Source organism: Hibiscus syriacus, unplaced genomic scaffold (assembly GCF_006381635.1).
Source record: "Hibiscus syriacus cultivar Baekdansim isolate YM2019G1 unplaced genomic scaffold, ASM638163v2 tig00111817_pilon, whole genome shotgun sequence".
In the NCBI taxonomy this organism is placed as follows: domain Eukaryota; kingdom Viridiplantae; phylum Streptophyta; class Magnoliopsida; order Malvales; family Malvaceae; genus Hibiscus; species Hibiscus syriacus.
In genome coordinates this window covers 254,851-261,870 of record NW_024063188.1, presented here as the reverse complement: position 1 = coordinate 261,870, position 7,020 = coordinate 254,851, and the positions used below count along the sequence as shown (strand labels likewise).

Sequence of the window (7,020 nt, the reverse complement as noted above, 5' to 3'; positions counted from 1 at the left end):
AATATATATTTTGAATAAAATTTATAGAAATTTATAAATACAACACATGTCAAATAATAGAATTTTAATAATTGATTGTTTAAACAAAAAAATACTTTAAACACCTAAAATGAATAAAAATATAATTTAAACACTCATATTTTTCATTAAGCGTATATTTTATATATCTTATAGGCTTTTATATATCCTATAGGCTAGATCCAACAGTTGTCGTATATCTTCAAACTGATATGAATGTTTTTGAATAACACATAATTTTATAAATTAATATATATTTAATCACATTGTAGAAAGATTACAGAAATTCACTTGAAATTGAAACCCCCATTGAATCATCATTTTTTATTAGCCATTTTTAACCCAAAAAAAAAACGTTACTGCGTTCGATACTTGTTTAAGAAGAGGGTAATCTGATTCAGTTTGGCCTTCTAATCTTGGAAATGATTGATTGTGCTGCAATGCATCAAGAACTAGCAGAAGAAACTGTCATTAACATCAAATATTTTGGATCAAACCGTCATTTTAAATATTTTCTCACTAGTTGAGGATCATCAAGGTGCTTGTTTTTGACTGAAAAAATGATGAAGATGCACCAACATCACAATGATTACGAGCCTATTAAACCCAAATCTCGGTAAGAACTAAGAAGAGTAAATCACAAATGACCCTTTTATCAGAAATCAAAGGCAATTGCCAATCTTCAGGAAATCTTTTAAAATCTCAAGTTGTATTTCCACCTTTTATGGTTTCATCAACATTGTTTTAACATAGCTAAGGACTTCATCCACATTGACCGTCCACGCAGCGGAAACCAGGGAATAGCCTGTCCATGGGTTGCCTCCATTCCATCTGCACCAGTTTATGGCATTAACATTAGCTACAATAACAGCAGATCTATTCGAATAAATAATAAGCTTGCTTTTTGTGAAATTCTTTTTCAATCCTTGATCCAACAACGTATGCCCCACGCATATGCCCTGAGTCTCAACCCTCACAACCCCCTTCTTGTATGTGAAGAGATCTGGCCGAACTAGAGCCACAAAACTGACAGGATCGTGGAGGAATATCCCTGGTACCAAAACTTTCAGTGTTTTTTCCGATAAAGGTAAGGGTTAGAACAAATTTCGAAAGAGAAACAGATGTGGTTCAATGAAATTTAAAATTTCAAAAGATTACCGTATACACCGTCGGACTTCACATGCCAATCTCTGTAGAATTTGCACATGTCACTTAGGAGCTGAGCATACTTTCCATTTGATTGCTTCAATTTAAGGAGGTCATCATCTAACAGAAAAAGATACTTGTCGAGAAATTACCTTCTAAACATGCAAAAAGAAGCTTGTCTGTGAAGAGAAACGATAAACTACCTTCCTACCTGTCATTTGGACTTGGGTCGTAATATTTATCCCGACGACAACAATATTTGCTCCCGAAGTAAACACAACATCAGCCGCTTCAGGATCTCCATAAATCTGTGGTGAGAATTATGAATTATGAATTATGAATGGTGTCTTGATGTACGGTCAACTATTTAACTTTGTTCGACTGCAAACTAATTCTCTGCTGTCCAATCAATTGCAACTTACTCTTCTAACGAACAATGGGCTAACATGGTCGTGATGCAAGGGAAACGCCAAAAGCAAAAGAACTAAACAAGTTTTTGACCGAAAGGAAATTCTTCCTAGAAATAAAACATTTAAGACATGTTTACTAGCTGTAACAATTAATAACCCGAAGAGGTGACCAGTCAAGAAATTTCCACTAGGAACACTTCTAATGAAAAAAGAGCTCAACTTTTGAAGCTTCCAGTACCTTAATGGATTTTTTTCTCAATAAATAAGAATAGTTTTATGTACCGTATCGCAAGAAACATAAATTAAGGAGCATCGATACTTGCATTCGCTTCAGCTGCAGGATTCACATTTCCCAATGCAAAGAATGAGCCACCAAGTACAACAATATTTTTTCACCTTGCTAGCAAAGGAAGAGTCTCTTTTGATCGCCTGGACATATAACCGTGTTTAAGCACATAGTTGTCGACAAGAGTCTACTCGTAAGAAATGATGCAAAGGCTTACCAATGCCACATTTGTCAATGGTCCACGCGCGAGCACAGATACTTCACCAGGGTACTCAGATACCTTTTCAACTAAAAATTCAGAGGCACTCTTATCAGATTTCTTTTTATTTGGAGGAGGCAGAAATATATTCCCCATTCCGTCAGAGCCGTGAGCAAAGTCAGCAACACGTGGCCTCCCACCCTTTTTCAAGATAAACTAAGGTTAGGCTCCGGTAAATACAGGATGCCACAATGCCCAAAAAGGGAATATAAAATCAATCAGAGTTGTATACAAAGGTCATCATGTCGTCAAGGTTCCAAGGGTACTCAAAGAACAAAAACCCCATTTGTCTAAGGAACAAAGGACTTGACTACATGAAATGAAGGCACGGTATATGCATATGTATATTTTTTAATGAGCCATTTACGTATATATCTAAAACAAACTTCCGTAAGTGAAGTACGGCATAATTTCCATAGAGTCCCATGTTTATTTTTTTTTTATAAGATTTTCAGGCCTCATTAAAAAACTCCTTGATTAATGGAGCTTTTAGGAAAGTTCCTTAATCAGGGGAAAGAGGAAAAGAGTGCCTTAGGATTTTATTAATCATAGGAAAAGTACATAAGATACAACCAGAAGACACACGTAACAGAACCAGAAAACACACTTAACAGGAAATGAAAAACACAAAAACGACCTAACCACCCTTAAACATCAGTACTATCTCAGCCCCAAACAACAGTAAGCCACAAAAACCCTACTGAAAAACCTCTAAAAACAACATAATTAATCATCCAATCCCTTGTTTAGCCAGAGTATCAACCTCACAATTGCACCTCCTCGGGATGTGTCTAACAATAATCTCTCTATCCGAGACTAGGTATACAATTTTCTCAACCATCGAACTAAAAAAAGGAGGAGCTGAAGTCAGCAACAAAATCCAATCCACTGTTGATTTACAATCACTCTCTATAATCAACCTTCCCTTCGAAGCCCAATCAGCCGAGAGAAAGAAATCAATGCCTTTCTCAATGGCTTTCAGCTCAGCCAGTGGAGGAGGACCTGGACCAACACCATTCGAAAAAGACCCTAGAATTTTATTGTTCGAATCTCTTAAAATGCCCCCAATTCCCCCCAACAGCCCGTCACCACTGACTGTCCCATCAGCGTTAACTTTTAAAAAATGTAATGGAGGAGGAAGCCAACCCTGAACCTTCATTCTGTTGAAGATAGGAGTCTGATGCTTGTCTGCAAGTGTGGGATCCCCAACAAGTGAGTCGACCTGAATAATGACATTCGGATGCTTAGCAAGAAACCATTTAGCCAATCTAAATCTGGAAATGAAGAAAAGAGTAGATCTGTCCAGTTTCCAATTATCAAAAACCACCGAGTTTCTAGCCTTCCATATTGACCACAGAACAACTCCTGGTATGAAACTTCATATTGGAGATTTTGGCAAAATATCATACCATGAACTCAGCAAAGAAAGTGGATCTTTAGGCAAGAATGAAGAGATTTCCCATAACCTTAAAAAATTGTTCCATAAATCCCCTGTAACCGAGCATGAAATGAAAAGATGTTGAATTGTTTCTTCCTGCTTTGAACAAAACGAACAAAGGACATCTTCCAATGTAACACCTCTTCTTTTCAACTCCGTTCTAACCGCCAATCTTTGATGTGAAACCTACCACAGAAAAGTTTCGACTCTGGGATGAGCCAAACCTGACCAAGCGCACTTTTTCCAGTTGAACATACCCCCAGATTTGGTAAAAAGAGTCAACTTACATGCTTTTGCCGAGAACAACCCATCAACTTTCCCCGACCAAGACAGAAAATCATCCACCGAATCAGACATAACAATATTCTCAAGCAATGACATTAATTGAATCCAGTAAACCAATTCCCAATCACATAAATTCCTTCTCGTATGAATATTCCAAACCCATCTATTGCTCACAAGACAGCCAAACTCTGAAACTTTTCCCCACTTTTTATTTGAAAGAGCATAAATCCTTGGAAATTGATTCTTTAAAGAATCCTTGTTTATCCAAACGTTGTGCCAGAATAAAATAGACTTGCCATTACCTACTTGAATCTTAAAGTGAGATCTCGATCCCTGTCCAATTGCATCATCTTTCAAATAGTTCTTTGTAATACATTTCCAAATCTGAGTCCAAAGGAGAGACTACCTTATTGATAGCTAAGGACAGATTACTAACATTATGTTTACTGCAAATCAAATTTTTCCAAAGGGTGTCTTTTTCATTTGCGAACTTCCATACCCATTTACCTAGCAGCACTTTGTTTGCAAAATTCAGATCCAAGACTCCCAAACCTCCCTCATCGAAGGGTTGACATACCCTTTCCCAATTCACCCAGTGATTAAGACTTTTTGATGATCCTTCCCCCAAAGAAAATTGGCCATCAAAGAATTTAACTTCCTATAGACTTTGCTCGGAATTCTGAAAATAGAGAGAAAGAAAATCGGCATTGAGGACAGTACTGACTTTAACAACACCAATCTACCCGCCATAGATAGTGTGGAAGCTTTCCAACCGGACAATTTCTTGTTAAAACTTTGGATGACCGGCTCCCATAGAACCTCTGAATTTCTCTTTGCACCTAAGGGTAATCCTAAATACACTATAGGAAAAGAACCCACGTCACAACCAGTCTTCGATGCCCATTCATTTAATAAGCCGTCTTCCACTTTAATGCCATACAAATTGCTCTTAGATAAGTTCAAATGAAGCCTAGTCATTAGGCTAAAAATCCTCAACACTCTCTTAATATTAAGAATATGAGTAGGAGAATCACGGCAAAACAGAATCAGATCGTCAGCAAACTATAAGAGGGCTAGATTAAAGGAATCAGATCTTCCAATAGCAAAACCTTGAAAGAGTCCCAAATCAGCAACTTTCATCAACATAAGATTAAGAAGTTCCCCTACTATATTAAACAGAAGAGGGGACAAACTACATCCTTGTCTCAACCCTTTACCCATCGAAAATTCCTCAGTTGGAGAGCCATTCACTAACACCGAGATTGACGCCATGGAGAGACAATATTCTATCGAAGAAACTCATCTCTCGCCAAAGCCCATGACTCTCATTAATCTAAGGATAATTGGTCATTCAACCGAATCATAAGCTCTCTGAAATCCTCTTTGAAAACGACCCCTTTCAGCCCTTGCTTCCTCCAATAATCTATGCCTTCATTTGCAAGAAAGGCACAATCTAATAATTGTCTCCCCGAAATAAATGCAAACTTATTGTAACCAAAACAGGTAAGGTTTTGCTTTCTAGAATGCAAAATGAAGTCTTTTCCATGCAATTATAATCTAATTCTTGCAGTGGGTGCACAATTTGCTAGTGGAACACCTAAATAGTTACCTTAAGAGGTCCAGGGCTGCCTTCAGCTACAGAAACACCTGGACACCCTGCGATCTCACACTATCCTTTTGCACCTAAAAAAGAGGAAAAGATCATGGACATATTCCAAAATAAAACCGAAAATAAGAATTTCGAATAGAAAAACAAGCAGCGCGTATAAGAAGTAAGGCATTACGGGTGGCATTTTCTGTCGAAACATTACCGAATACAGTCGTCAAACCCATGATCTCCACCTCTGGTTGCTGGAATGCCATTAAGATTGCCATGCTGTCATCTGTTAATCAAGTAAGAACACATTCATGTCCCACAGAGGAGCCTCATAATCATTTCAATCTCACTTCACTTTTTTAATAGTTTTGGGTGATAAGCACACACACCTGCAGACCTACATACGTAACTACTCGAATCCGGGCCTCTAAAGAGAACAACACTCGCTTTTACCACTAAGGTACTTGAATAAACTAATAAGAATGCTAGTTTCAAAACTCTATCAAAAATTCAAAACCCAAATTTCCCCATTCCGATCTTACAACAACTCACCAAGTTGAATACTCAAGAACCACAATAACTAAGGCTAGATTTTTCATCACTCAGCAGTTCACAAAGAACCCATAAAACAGCTTCGACCTTTTCTTTCTCTTCTTTCTTTTACCCGTTTGCTCAAGAATCTATGCTTCGGTCCTTAGTTTGTTTACTTTGAGGAGACAGATACAATGCCCACTTTTAAAGCTTTTCTCAAAATAAATTGCAAAGACAAGGATAATTTTTTTAAAAGGGCTATTTCCAAATTCAATATCATTTTTTCTAGTCTTTACAACTAAACATTCTAAATTCATTTTCAACCAGCTAAAACGAGAAGGATAAAATAATAAAAAGGGTAAGAGTAGAGAAACAGACCAATCCCGGGATCGGTATCGATAATGAGCTTGTTCATCTTGGCGTTTAACCCCACCACGCCGTCGTTTCCGCCGTTAACGACAACACCATCGTGAGTTTTTTTCTCCATTTCGCAATCGATAGCTCGATTTCCAGAAAACTACTGATATATATATAAAATAATATCGATTATTTTAATTAACTTAATGAAAACGGATGTGAAACAATAGTAAAGCGAGAAGAAAGTGGAGGTCGCTGCCAACCAAAGAGTCCGTAAGGAGCTTATGCTTATACAAACTAATTTCTCGAAAAAGAAATCAAATAAATTGTATTTTAAAAATTATATGTAAGTGGGTATGAACATTTAACTACTGCAGCAAACTATACAATTATTACATAGATGACAAAAAATTATATTTAAGTTAAGATAAAATTGATACATGATTTTTTTATAAATGTCGATTGTTGTCTAAAAATATTAAATAATTTTAAAATTTTAAAATTAATATCATCTTATAATCAATTTATTTTAATAAAAAAATATTATATTTTATGTATCACATTAATAACATGTTTTTGAGGTGTAAACTAATTCATTAAAATTTGCTACGGTTAAAATGCTGGCGTACGGGTAAGGTGCGTTTGATTAAAAGCCCACAGGTGATTGAAGGTGTACAAATTAAATAAATATTT

General features: G+C 36.5%; 1 pseudogene; it reads right to left on the bottom strand.

The window, feature by feature from the left end:
- Positions 1–458: 458 nt before the first annotated feature.
- Positions 459–6,478, bottom strand: LOC120171227 (annotated as a pseudogene).
- Positions 6,479–7,020: the final 542 nt, after the last annotated feature.